General features: G+C 51.7%; 1 protein-coding gene across 1 annotated transcript in view; it reads left to right on the top strand.

Moving 5' to 3' along the window:
* The window catches only part of PLXNA4 (plexin A4), a 492,275-nt gene that overhangs the window by 85,661 nt on the left and 392,737 nt on the right, over window positions 1-13,877 (top strand). The window lies entirely within an intron of this gene.

The raw sequence follows: 13,877 nt of genomic DNA, 5'->3' as shown, positions 1-13,877 counted from the left end.
CATAGCAAGAATACTGGAGTAGATTGCCATTCCCTCCTCCAGGGGATCTTCCCAACCCGTATGTCTTTTGTCTCCTGAATTGGCAGGCAGGTCTTTTACCATTAGCACCACCTGGGAAGTCCATACAACACAGTATGATGAACTGTATCACCATGCTCTACATTACATCCCAGGACTAATTTATTTTATTACTGGAAGTCCATCCCTTTTGCCTAGTGACTTGTTTTTAATGCACTCTTGTCTTAATTCCTTGAGCTAGAATACTTGTCCCATGGTGCTCTTCAGGCTTTTCTGGTTTCTTCCGTTTCCTGGGATTCACATTTCTTCCCCCCGTAACTCATGCCTCCAGGACTCCGAGCAGGAAGCAGTATGAACCTGAGGCCCCACTTCCTCACCAGGTCCCCGCTGTATTCAGCTGTACTCGGGGAAGGTGAGGTCTGAGGGCCTGCCTGTGTGGGGCATCAGTGGAGCCACGTGGAGGCCTATAGCCTGGTGACCAGGTGAGAGGACAAACTTTGGGCTAGGAACCTGGAGTCTTGATCTGTAGGGAGCAACCTTTTATCTTTACTCTTGGAGAACCAGGGAAGTCTGGTTGAGCCTCCATCATGGATAAGGGCCAGTCGGTGAGAAGTGGCTTCCTCATGGGATTGTGTCCCAGTGAGTGTCAGTGCATGTTGCAAATGCAAATCCCAGCATGGGCATTAGGTGTAGAGGCTTGGGAAGCAGCCTGGGTGTTTGCTGGTGCTTGGGGAGGGCAGGGTCGGGGAGAGGCAAAGAAATTTCTGCCTTTGCCTTCTAACCCATTCCTTCTTGGGTCCTGTTTTTTTTTTTTTTTTTTTCCCCAGCCTGGATGGAAAGAGGTATCCAAGAACAAATGGGCTTGTGTCTGAAGATTGCTCTAAGGACCTAAGGAGGGCTTGGGCAGAGGATGGGTCCTAGAGGGATCGACCAGGCCTCCTCCCGGTGTGTCTTAGGATTTGGGAGACTGTAGACCAGCCTAATGCCCTTTGTTGGTGAGCATCCAGGGTGAGGGTTAAGTATGGCAGTGTAATTTCTGTGTTTCTGCTACTCAGCACTGAGATGGTCTCTATCTTTGGTCCCTTTAAGGGCTACTGCCTGGTCTCCCCAAACCTTCTTCTGTCTGAGGAGCTCATAGCCTGAGGCGCTTGTCATGTCCCATGACCTGAGCAGGCCAAGGTAACAGCTCTCAGTCCCTTTCTGGGAGCCCCAAGAATCCTGACCTGGAGTGAGACCACCAGGCTGGAGAGTGTGCTATTGGGCTCCAAGACCTTGTTTTCTTCATGGGTAGAGAAGCCGGGCATCCTAGTGCTCCCCTAGGCTATCTACACCTCCTCACCCTTTCTTCAGCCTTCCGGGGTCACCTACAGAACACTAGCCCTTCTGCCTACAAATGAGTTAATGAATGGATGAAATTTTTATTAGGCCCTTGGCAATGTACTCTCTCCTGGCTGTTGCCAAGAATCATGAAATGACATCAGTCTCTAGGAGCCTAGGAGTCCAGAAGAGAGAAACCTCCAAGCAGGTCATTATAGCCTCTGTGATGGGAACAAGGGCTGTGGCCCTGGGAGTGACCGTCACTCACGCCACTTAAGTCTTCCCTAAGTTTGGAACCAGTTGAGAAGTGGGTGTAGGAGTTAGGCAGCATCAGCTTTAATGCTGAGAAGGCTGGATGGGGCAGACAACGTCAGTCTCCTACTCTTTGTGACCTCTTGGACTATAGCCCGCCAGGCTCTTCTGGCCATGGGATTCTACAGGCAAGAATATTGGAGTGGGTTGCCATACCCTCCTCCAGGGGATCTTCTGAATCCAGGAACTGAACCTGGGTCTCCCGCATCGCAGGCAGATTCTTTACTGTCTAAGCCACCAGAACTCAGCTGCTTAATCTCCACCTCCAAGACTTGAACTTAGAGTGACCATCCAATAGAAGACATTGGTCCATGGGGCAGAAACTGTGACCAGAATCCCCACTTCACCCCTGTCTAGCCTCCAAGCAGAGCGTGTTGACCTCCGAGCTGCCTGACAATCCCACTGGAGAGTCCTTGTGGGGCCTGACAACTTATAAAGGGCTTCATTACCTCCTCTTCTTCTCCCAGCAATTCTGTAGGATAATAGGAAAGGCAGACATCCCATATAGTTGAGGAAATGGAGGATCAGAAAAGTCAAGGACTTCACTGTGTCATGTAATTGGTGGACCAGAACCTTCTATACATCCTAATTCTCAGCCTGGGGCTCTTCCCACCGGTGTTTCTCAATAGGGCCGTAGTGGGATCTGGGGCAGGGGATGATTGGTGGTGCTGGGCACTTGTGTTGCTGGACTGTAGAGCCCTATGTGCCCACGGGACTCTGCAGTCACTGCAGAACCAGGAAATCCCTCACGTTTCCAGGGCCCCTGATTGAGAGCCGTTGCCAGAGCAGGCATCTTCTCAACTATGGGGTTTACTTGCCAGTCCCGCTCAGACTCACAGAGGCACTCGGACCGAATGTTTCATTTTTAACCCCAAGCTTCGCTTCACATCCAGCAGTGGAGGAGAACCCACTGGTGTGAGCCGTCACTCTGACTCACGTCCACTGCTCTCGCAGGGCAGCCCTGGGAGGGGACAGGGTCACTCCCTGGATGCGGGCTGGCCTCCCTGCCCGGCCTGGATGGTCACTCAGTGAGGTCTGGCGCCTGGGATCCTGACACTCTACCAGAGTCCGTATCCGGAATGGCCAGGCAGCCACCCCAGGCTCCGGGGTCTGGGTTGTGCCCATCTGCTTGGGCTGTTTTCTTTTCCTGTCGGCAGGAAGTGCGGCTCTGACTAGATGGGTGTATCCTGTTATTTATGGCGCAAGGCAAGGCTTTCTCTTTCTGCTCAGCCTAAGTCCTCTCTTAGACCATGGCCTCCTGCTCCTGCCTGACCCCCATTCCTCCTTCCCCAGCTCCACCACATTCGAGACTCACTCACACACACACACACACTGGGACCCAGCCCATACGCCACACTCAAGTCCCCCTGACAGCACACATCACAAATCTCCTTTCACATCAGTGCAAGCCCTCACCCCTCACAGTCCCTTGACCCCTTCTGGTTTAGCACTGGGGGGCTGCCGGGTTACAACTCCAGTCATTATAGATTCAAGCTTTTTCCCCTCCCCTTGAGAAGGCTTCTGTCCCAGGTATTCAGGTGAAAAGGACACCTACCTCTTTCTCTTTGGGAGAAAGCATTTGCAATAAAAGTTACATCCCGGCCATGTACGTGCAGGGCTTTGGGTCTCTGATGGTGGCCAAGCTCTAGGTGATGAGCTGGACCTGGTGAGAGGAAGGGGCTTGAAGCTGGCCTCCTAGGCTGGGTGTGACTTCCCAGGAACCACTCTGGAGCCCATCGGGCCAGCACAGAGGATGATGAGGTCCAGGAATCAGGTCTGCAGATGTTAACACAGACAGCTGCCGTGATCACAGGGCGGGGTTTACTGAGCGGGGGATTAGGACATGGGGCAGCCTTGCCATGTCTTCAAACTGAGATCCTGACCCTGACTTCGTGAAGCCCCGCACAGAAGTATGCACCCCTGTGCACAGCCACACGGGCACACACACCCTCTCTGCCTGGATGTCCGACTCAGACCGTCTGCCCCCTGTCTATTCTCTGTGTTGCTCCCTCTGCTGTGCTTTGCTTTCTCACTTACCCTCACACTCGTTTCTGCGATGGATCCTCCCCCACACCCCCACACCACGCACAGCAGCTCACACCGCAAATACAGCCATGTAGGCACACCCGTGTACACACACACTCGTGGACACGCACTCCCAGACGGTGTGCAATAGCCCAGCCCAAATCAGCAACCGAGCCTCTCATTCGGTCAGCACACAGACCAGCCCGACTTATCCACCCAGGTCCGCCTTTCCTTCAGTTCCTATCATCCTCTCAGGGTGGCGTCTTGGCCAGGACGCTGGCCTGCGAGCGTGGGTCTTTGAGTCTCAGCCAGGTCCAGCTCATGAGAGGTCACTGAGCTGGTGAACGGTTTCCCTTTTGCTTTGAATCATACATTTCATCTTTTAGAAGGAGGTGATAAAACCATATCCCTTTAATAAAGTGTGCTGAGACTCCTAGGGAAAGAGAAATACAGAGACATTCATAAATGATGATAGACACAGAACACCTTCCATTTGTAGGACACTGAAACAGCTCATGGCAGCGTCCGTATAGCCTCCTTTGGTTACAGTAGCCACCTGAGGAGACAGAAAGGGATTTAATAATGTTGCTGTGCTTTCATACTTATGTTTTTTTTCTCCACCGATGTCTGCTTTTGAGAAATTTGGGCTGTGCCAGACCCAGATGTTATGTTCGGAATCCCAGGCCTGGAGCATGCCCACCCGCCTTCCCTGCCATCCGGCACATGATATGAATACAAAGTCAAGGCCTTTGAAGGAGAGGAGACGTTTCCAGCTAGATCCTCCCTGCGGTCACCTTCCTGTGCCCCTCTGGTTTTTGTAAGGCAGAAGGGAATGGCTCCACGTTGGCACACGGCGCTGGCGTCCCCTCATTTACAAAGTTAGTGGAAGGAAGGAAAAAAGACAACTCACGGAGTTCTCCATTCAGTCCCTCAATTTACATATTTTTTTAAATTTTTCCTAGTGAATTGGGCCCCGCATGCCGTCTGCATGGATGAAACTGGATCAGCGGGGGGAGAAGAGAGCCCGTATCTTTCCCCAGTCTCGGTGGCATTACTGTGTCTGTCAGTGCTCCAAAATATAATGGGATTTGTTCGGCTGATTTATCCTGCATGCCGGCAACATTATCCAGACCCACACTCGGGCCCGAGGAGCGAAGAGGGGGAAGATGCATGGCAACGAGACTGGGGCTAATAAAATTTATTCGTCCTAACAAGGGAATGACCTCCCCCGTAATTCAGCCTGGCGAGTGGGGCCACTGATTCCCAGCGCCAGCCAGAAAACATGCACACTTAATCACTGTGGTGTTCTCCGCTCCAATTACAGTTCCGGTGGTGGCTCAGGTTGTCTGCAATGGACAGGGAGAGCAGTGGGGACATGGAATTGATGGTCTGGGGGACGGGGAGGTGGCTCTTGGTCCTTGACAGGCAGCCGCTGGGGACCTCTGAAGCTTAAGGTACCCAAGGAAAGGGATAGCACCCATGTGGTTTTTACTTGGTGCCATTCCAAGGCCTTCCTTGGTCTTTCCCAGGGGCCCAGCTTTGGCTTCTGCACTGAACCCATTGTGGAGGTTACCGGCAGAACTGGACTAGTGGAGTTTCATCCGTGTTTCTCTTGCTTGGCCAGCCTGAATCTCTGGTCACGGTGTCATGGCCCTCTCTGCTTACCCAGAGGGAGGAACCTGGGGCTCTCAGCAGCTGAGCTAATGAGGAGAAGGTCAGGGGTTTGATCCCTGGGGTTCCTGACTTGGAGCTGCTCTTTGCCTGCCATGCTCAGCAATTCCTAGGAGGAGTACATTGCTATGGCTCGCCATTGGTTACAGCCTGGAGTGGGCTTAGTGCCCCTCTCTTGGGAAAGCAGCTCAAATTAGTGGCATTAGTTGCCTATTAGAAAGATAACTTGTTATCCTGATGAGTGAATGGCCACTTAGATGACCCGTATTTTGGTACCCATCTCTGTGAGATGCTTAGAAACAGGGCGTATAGCTCGTTGGGAATCTTGTTGTGATTCATTGGGTTCTTTCTCCAACCCTAAGACACTTTTCACAAAGCCCCTTCAATACCGTGTTGGTCTAACCAGGTTACTGTGACTGCGGTTTGCTGGCTCTTTCTCTGCACATTCATTTCTCCTTCAATCTCATGGAAAAAGACACAATAAAGAGCCGTTCTGAGATAATGTGTTACTAACGAAGTGGATGAGGTCTCCTTCAGGTCTTTTCTTGACATCTGGGCTCACAGCTGAGGTATGGGGCCAACCTTTGCCTCTACTGGGGTTTCTCTGGCTCTGAAGTAAGTTTGACTGCCTGGGATCAGCCTGGGCCCTGGGCAGAGCTTCGGAGAGGGTTAGAAATTATGAAAAACAGTAAGCAATCATAGGGCGATATCGTCTGAGTTTTTGGATCTTTTTCTTTGTTTTAGAAACGAGTCCTAAAGGCACATGGGAATATTTTATGGCGAAACAAACTTTCTGATGAGAGTAACCTTAAGCCAACCAGAGCCTCCCCATGAGGTTCCTGCCTCCCTGAGGACTCTCCCTGCTTCCCTCCTGGCCTACTGTCAGAGGACACACAGAGTCATCTCTGGGGATGGATGCGCTGTGGGCATCAGAGCCTGGCGCATCTATGAATGCCATGGGGTCAGCTGTTCTATTTGAGATCTGGCCCCAATAAGCGGGGATCATTAGCTTCCTGCACTGCAGAGGTATACAGCTAGAGTCTGTATTTAGACATGAGCTACTGTGCTTACCTGATCAATATCTCCCTTTATAAAGGAATTCCACATGTGTAATTCACCTATTTCCTGTTTCCTGTGGAGCTCCTCTCTGGTCAGCTCCCAGTGTGTGTGTGTGAAGTGTAAGTGTAATTAATTAGTGGGTACGTGTTTGGGGCCGCTGAGCATGAAAAATGTAAAGACCTTTACTCTTTCACATCAACAGGCACCTCTGTTTCTCCTAACTTGTGTTTCTTTTCTAAACTTCAGCTTTCCCTCTCCTTAGGGACAGGTTGGCCCAGGAAAGGAGGAAGCCCACTCTGATGATTGGCCAAGGGCCTCCTCCAGACAGGAGGTTTAGTTTCTCCCAGAGATCACAGAAGGGCAGAAGGCTTTTCCTGGATGGTAGCAAAAGAAGTCAGGCCTGTCCCTCCAGCAGCCTCTCTCATCTTGGCATATTGAGAGACCAGTTCCCTGATCCTGGTCCCTTTGGGGCCACCCTACAGCACCCTAGATGAAGCCTCTATGTAATACCACTTTTTTCCCTCCGGACTGGGAATTTGGGGTTCTGGTATCTATTTCTCAGTAACTTGATAGAACACGAGGGGTCAGTTCACTCTCTAAGCCTCCGTTTTTCTCCTCTGTAAAATGGGGCTGTTCAGTTGTAAGCTCTGGGGTCATTCTCCTCTGAAATTGCACAATGTGTGAAAGCATGGCCATGCCCTGTCCTGGATGGAGAACCCACAATTGACCCCCAGTGTTGCCTCTTCCTTGAAACCTTACTGCCCCCCTCAGCAGTCATGGTCCCACCCTCTGTCCCTCCAGCCCCAGTGGCAACTGGAGTTGGGTATATATGGCCGTGTCTAGTCATGGACCGGGTCTGCAGGTCCTCCAAGCTGTCTTTCTATCGGTAGGTCCTTATCTGCTGCTTGGCCTAGTAGATCCTCCTAAACATTCTTAAGCAAAGTAATCAGTCAGTTCAGTTCAATTCAGTTCAGTCGCTCAGTCGTGTCCAACTCTTTGCAACCCCATGAACTGCAGCACGCCAGGCCTCCCTGTCCATCACCAACTCCCGGGGTTCACCCAAACTCATGTCCATTGAGTCGGTGATGCCATCCAACCATTTCATCCTCTGTTGTCCCCTTCTCCTCCTGCCCTCAATCTTTCTCAGCATTTCAAATGAGTCAGCTCTTCGCATCAGGTGGACAAAGTATTGGAGTTTCAGCTTCAACATCAGGCCCTCCAGTGAACACCCAGGACTGATCTCCTTCAGAATGGACTGGTTGGATCTCCTTGTAGTTCAAGGGACTGTCACGAGTCTTCTCCAGCACCACAGTTCAAAAGCATCAATTCTTCAATGCTCAGCTTTCTTTATAGTCCAACTCTCACATCCATACATGACTACTGGAAAAACCATAGCCTTGACTAGACGGACCTTTGTTGACAAAGTAATGTCTCTGCTTTTTAATATGCTGTCTAGGTTGGTCACAACTTTTCTTCCAAGGAGCACGGAAAGTTATGAGGAGCAGTAAATACTGTTGTCTTCATTTAGTGCCTCAGTGTCCTCTAATGGAAGTGGAGAGTTCCGGTAGCCTAAGAGACCAAAAGTTGGATGGAAAAAGGCCCAACTGAAGGCCTCACAGTGGGTGAGCTTGGGAAGGTCTCTGATGCCTTCTTCCCCATAATGGTCCAGCCTCCTAGCTTTGGGGGTGAGTGCGGGGTGCTTAGGACTAGGCGGCTTGAGGCTGGATGCTATTTTTGCCTTCAGAGAGACCTGTAGAATGGGTTTGTTCCCAGATGGAAGGATTCCTCTCTCTGCTGGGCTGGGAGCTACTATGAGCAATGGGAGGACCAGGTCTGACTTTGTATTTTTCCTTCCTGGGTTCAGAGATGTGATGTGGCTGCCAGCTCAGAGCAGTTGGCAGCTGTATCCCCAGGCGGAGGATTCGCCCAGCCCCGCAGGCTTACCTGGTCAGCCCTCTTTGGATCAGTCTGGGATATTTGTAAACAGTGGACGACTGGGGTGAACGGGGCAGCCTATGTCTATGGAAAAGACCAGGTCCCAGAGCTGAGCTAATTGGCCCACAAGGGCATGGACCTGGTGACCTTCATCTCATTAGGACTGCTTTTGGACCACTGAGCTCTGGTCTAGTTCTGATCGTTCCATAATAAGGACTCGATCTGGGGTTTCTGCAAAGGTGGGGTGACTAAGGGCGGGGCTAAAACAGCTCTACCGGCAAGAGGGATGCATCTGGAACCAGGCCGGGGACCATACTAGCCAGGATGAAGAGTGATTTCAGAATCAGGTCCCCACCCAAGGCCTCATCACCAGAGGTCTTCAGGATGGATTGGCCCAGGTTATGAGGGTGATGCCCACTGTCTCCCAGATCTACTCCTTCTTCAGCCCTTCTCAGAGGGTCTCTGCAGAGACCACCAGAACCCGCTGGGGTCCTTGGGTGGCTGCTCTGCAGCTCTGCCCTGCAGCCTGGGGAGACTGAGCAGGAAGGATGCTGGCAGCACTTAAAATCCCCTTTCTGTGGAGATGATAGAGCTTTTCAGAGTGCCAGTCTCTCTGCAGAGTGGGAGCAATTTCCCTGTAATTGGTAAAGTAACCGTAACTGCGCTGTCATTTGTATGTAGCGACACGTAATTGCACGGTAACCTTTGCCGCTGAGTGCGAGGTAAGCGCAGTAAGCTATTAGATTGTAATTCGGAGTGTCAGCTCTGGCTCCCCACACCACCTCCACCACTGCTGCTCGGCTCGGGGAGGCTGCCACGGGGCCCCTCTGCGTCCAGGTCTAGTGGGTCCTACTCTGGTGGTTATGCTTGTCACGTGGCGTTTTCTCCTGGGCCTCGTCTGTGGCACCCTCAGCCAGGAAGAGATCCCCGTGGTGACCTGGGATGGTGCTTCTTACTAAATCATCTGGGAAGGGGTTACGATACACATCTCTGAGTCCCAGCTCCAGAGTTCCTGATCCAGTAGATCTGGGGTGGGGGTGACCAGAATTTGCATTTCTAAGGAGCGGCCCTAACTCTAACCAGGGCTTCCTTGGTGGCTCAGACAGTAAAGAATCTGCCTGCAATACAGGAGACCCTGGTTTGATCCCTGGGTTGGGAAGATCCCCTGGAGAAGGGAATGGCACCCCACTCCAGTATTCTTGCCTGGAGAATTCCATGGACAGAGGAGCCTGGCAGGCTGTAGTCCATGGGATTCTCCAGGCAAGATTCTCTCAGATCTCAAAGAGTCGGGCGTGACTGAGGGACTAACAGACACACCCAGCCCTAACTCTTCTGGACCTCAGACTGTCTCCCTTATTCAGCCTCATTGGCCCGATAGATCTTTAGGAAGAACCACCTTTGCTCTTTCATCTTGATAACCTTAGTGCCTTTAATCTTGATCACACTCTCTGAGACAGGTATCATGAATTTCCCCAAAGATTCTAAGACTCACAAAAGTTATTTGAATTGTCTGTGGATGACCTGGATTCAATCCCTGGGTTGGGAAGATCCCCTGGAGAAGGGAAAGGCTACCTACTTCAGTATTCTGGCTTGGAGAATTCCAAGAACTGTATAGTCCATGGGGTCACAGAGAGTCGGACACGACTGAGCGACTTTCACACACACACAAGGATAACCTACAGTAACTAGAGCTAACCACTCTCTTGTTCATTGTTGCTGTTTAGTTGCTGAGTTGTATCCCACACTTTTAAGACCCCACAGGCTGAAGCCCACCAGGCCCCTCTGTCCATGGGGTTTCTCAGGCAAGAATACTGGAGTGGGTTGCCATTTCCTTCTCCAGGGGATCTTCTCAACCCGGGAATCGAATTCAGGTCTCTTGCACTGGCAGGTGGATTCTTTACCACTGAGTCACCTGGGAAGCCCAACACTCTCTTAGCACTTACTAAGGGCCAGACATTGTTCTACACGAATTAGTCATTGAATCCTCTCCACAGCACTGGGAAGTATATGCTGCTATTATTATTATTATCTCTATACTACCCATGAAAACCTGGGGCACAGAGAAGTTAAATAACTTGCCCAAGGTCACACAGCATTAAGTGGTGGAGCTGGGATTCAAACCTTGGCTTTCTGTCTCTAGTTCCAAAATAGTGTTAGCTATTTTGAGACTCAGGTCTTTATTTCGTCACCCATCAATTCATCCATGCATTTTCCATTTAATATATATGTCTTAACCTATTATGAACCAGGAAGAGAGCTAAGGGTACAAACATGCCTGAAACACGGTGCCATCCTTGAGCTCATGGCCAGCCTCTGGAATCCAGTGAATCACCAGTCTCACTTTACAAGTCAGGCACCCCATGAGGACATCTGTGGAAAGCAGATCTGGTATCTTCATAATGGGCCAGAAGGGATCCCAGAGGCTATGGCCCTGTCCGAGGCTTCCGGGTCTTTTCACAGGGGTGCCCACTACATACATTCTCATGCAGCAGACCCTAATCTCTTTCCTTAGTAAGAATGAAGCTGCTGTCTAATGAGTAAAAGCTGGAGAGGTGGCCAGAGCTCATTTGTGGGTATTTGTGGAATGGCAGGGGAGAGGGCCTACAGGCGTGCCTGGCTCCTGATTACCACGGAGTCCAGCCCCTTCCTGGCTCCTCTGGCTCCAGCTCTAATCTTGCTGTTAATGGGGCCCAGGGGAGGGCTTGGCCAGGGCTGGAGGAGCGCACACACTCTCCTCTCCTGTTGCCCAGTGTGCTCAGGAATCCGCTCCAGCCTTCGCTTGTCGAAGGTGTTCACCAAGTAGGCTTCCCTTCCAGGGGCCCTGGCATCTGCTCCCTAACACCCCAGCCCCCCAGGGTCTGCAGGCCCTGCGGGACCCTCCCTCTGCTCTCCTCTCCTCCCATGCTGCAATTACTCTCATGCTTTGGCTCAGACTCTGAGGGTGGTGTCCTCAGAGAGCTATGCTCTGGCCGGGGGCATGCAAGGGCCCCTCCCTGCTGCACCCTCACCCCCCCACCACCACCCAAGGCTGTTCTAAGCAGGATTTCCATCAGAAAAATGAACCCGAAGAAACACTATACCTTGAAGGGCTCTCCAGTTTAGCCAGTGCCTTCACACCTGTTGTGTCACCTTGGTCTCAGGATGAGCCTGACTTGCTATTTTACTGTCAAGGAATGGTAGGCCCAGAGAGCAGGAGGAGGCTGTGCCAAGGTGTATGCTGGGGAAGCTGCTCAGCTACCGTGTGAACCCAAGTCTTGTGTTTTCTCCCACTCCTTCACTGTTAAAAATCCTTCTCTTATCAACCCTAGCTGGAGGAAGCGAAGATTAAGACCCGGCCCCCACCCTGTGCCACAGTTGGGGACCTCACCATCCACGCACACCCAGGCTGCTCCTGCTCCAGGGTCTCCATCACCCTTTTTCACCTGTCCCACTCAGAGGGAGAAATCAAGACACAGGGGAGTCTGCGTGGGAAGCTATCATTGTCTCCGGAATCCTAGGGCCACGGTAGGAGCCCCACTTGTGGCCTTTGCTTCATTTGAGCCTGATGACAATACCTTGAGGTCAGGAATTTGGGGACGTACCTGCAGGTTTAGGTGAGGAGCCCCAGATCTGCCTCCTGTGTGGGTCTCACAGGGAGCCAACCTGAGCTGAAACCGGTGGAGTCCTGGCTGCCAGGACACCAGGCTGAGGTGTTCTCACTACCCGCCCCACCGCCCATGAAAACATTCCTCACCAGGCCTTTTGTGGTGCCAGATGCCGCCGTGTTAAACACTTGTGGGTCCCTGACTTTCTGCCTCTGAGCAAGGATTTAATGCAGCCATTGGCTGAATGCACACTTTTGTTTTTGTAGGTGGTTGGTCTTCATCTCGTGTTCTGCCCAGTGAAGAAGAAAGGTATCTGGTAACTTAAAACTCAGAATTGCAGTCCTGGGGGCTGAACAACCTGAGTCTTGTCAGGTCAAGGCGGTGTGTGTTTGTACCAGGTGCGGTGGGAAACATGGACGGCCTTGTTCCCTGCCTCAGTTTCCCCTTGTGGAGAATGGACAGTCCTTCAGCCTTATCTACATGCAAAATGGTAGTAGTGGGTGAGGTCTTTTGGCTAATGGCAGACATCCTGGCAGCACGGTTTAGGGCTGAGAAAGTCCAGGGTGAGGACAGGACCAGAGGCAGGAATGTGCAAGGCCATGAAGATCCCTAAGCTGCCCTCTGAATGCTTGGCAGTCACTATGGTTACGTCCACCAGGGAGAAGACATTGTCTGTCCTTTATCTGGGCTTTTTCCCTTCCTGTTTCCTCTCCATCTCTTCTACTCTCCACCCTAGCTGTCTCTCCCATCCCCAGTTCCTCATTTTAGGAAAGAACCATAAAGGTCAGACTAGACCTTGAGAGTGTCCTCCTACCTTTGACTCCTGTAGTTGATTTTGGAGGGAGTGGAGGTAATAGAGGCTTCTCTGGTGGCTCAGACAGTAAGAATCCACCTGTGATACAGGAGACCTGGGTTTGATCCCTGGGTCAGGAAGATCCCCTGGAGAAGGGAATGGCAACCCACTCCAGTGTTCTTGCTATGGACAGAGAAGCCTGGTGGGCTACAGTCCATGGGGTCGCAAAGAGTCGGACATGACTAAGCGAGGTAGGGGTTGTGTTTGGTCTGGGCTGTTGGATTAGACAATGCGAGAGAGACCAAAGGCAGGATGTGGGGTGGATGTCTGCTCTGCACGTGGCTGTCATGCTCCCTCCCTGCCCTGGCTGCCCCCACCATGATAAGAGGGAGGTCGAGATGCTCTGCACACAGATATTGCCTGTCACCCCCGCCCCCCACTGCTGGGAGAGAGCTGAGGGCCCCTGTATCCCTGGAAAGCTCAGAGTTGGCCACTTTGACGTGGCTCTGCTGGCAAGAGCCTGCTTGCTGGTTCACCAGAAGCCTCTTCCTTTGGCTGGACTGGAGCCTTTAAAAAATGACACCTTGTATTTTATTCCCCAGCTTTCTCTGAAAAGTCCAAAGGCGTTTACAGGCATGAGTGCTATAGGCTTTATGGACGCCCATCAAAAAGCGGAGGTTGTTTCCTTCATCTTTATAGAGTGGAAAATCAAAGCACAGAGAGATGGAATGACTCTTAGGAGAGACAGTTCTTCTGAGAAAAAGGGGGAAATCCATTGTAGGATCTTAGAGCCTTAGGGAGGTTTGTGCCAACCCCCAAGCTGCTCAGTGGGGGGCCCCTCAGCAGCCACTGTCCAGGTCTTCACCAATCCCTAGGAGAACTCCCTAGCTGTGACCCGCTGCTTACATGGGGATCTGGGAGGCTGGAATAAACCAGGGAGAGACTCAGCTAAAACACTGCGGGGAGAGTAGGGTGTGGAAATGGCTTTACTTGTTGGTTCCTGACTCCTGAAATTGCCCCAGAATCAGAAGCCAGAGTTGGGTCCCTGTGTCCCACAGGGTACATGGGAATCCCGGGAATGTCCTCTTTAACGGATGCTAAGAGGTGTTCCTGTGAAGAAATGGTTTAGGAAATAAATTGTTTGGGAAAAATGCTGAGAGAAT

The sequence above is a fragment of the Moschus berezovskii genome, chromosome 3 (assembly GCF_049115385.1).
Source record: "Moschus berezovskii isolate FMDL1 chromosome 3, NW_MosBer_1.0, whole genome shotgun sequence".
Classification (NCBI taxonomy): Eukaryota; Metazoa; Chordata; class Mammalia; order Artiodactyla; family Moschidae; genus Moschus; species Moschus berezovskii.
The sequence above is the reverse complement of the archived record's forward strand: the minus strand, read 5'-3'. Positions and strand labels throughout refer to the sequence as shown.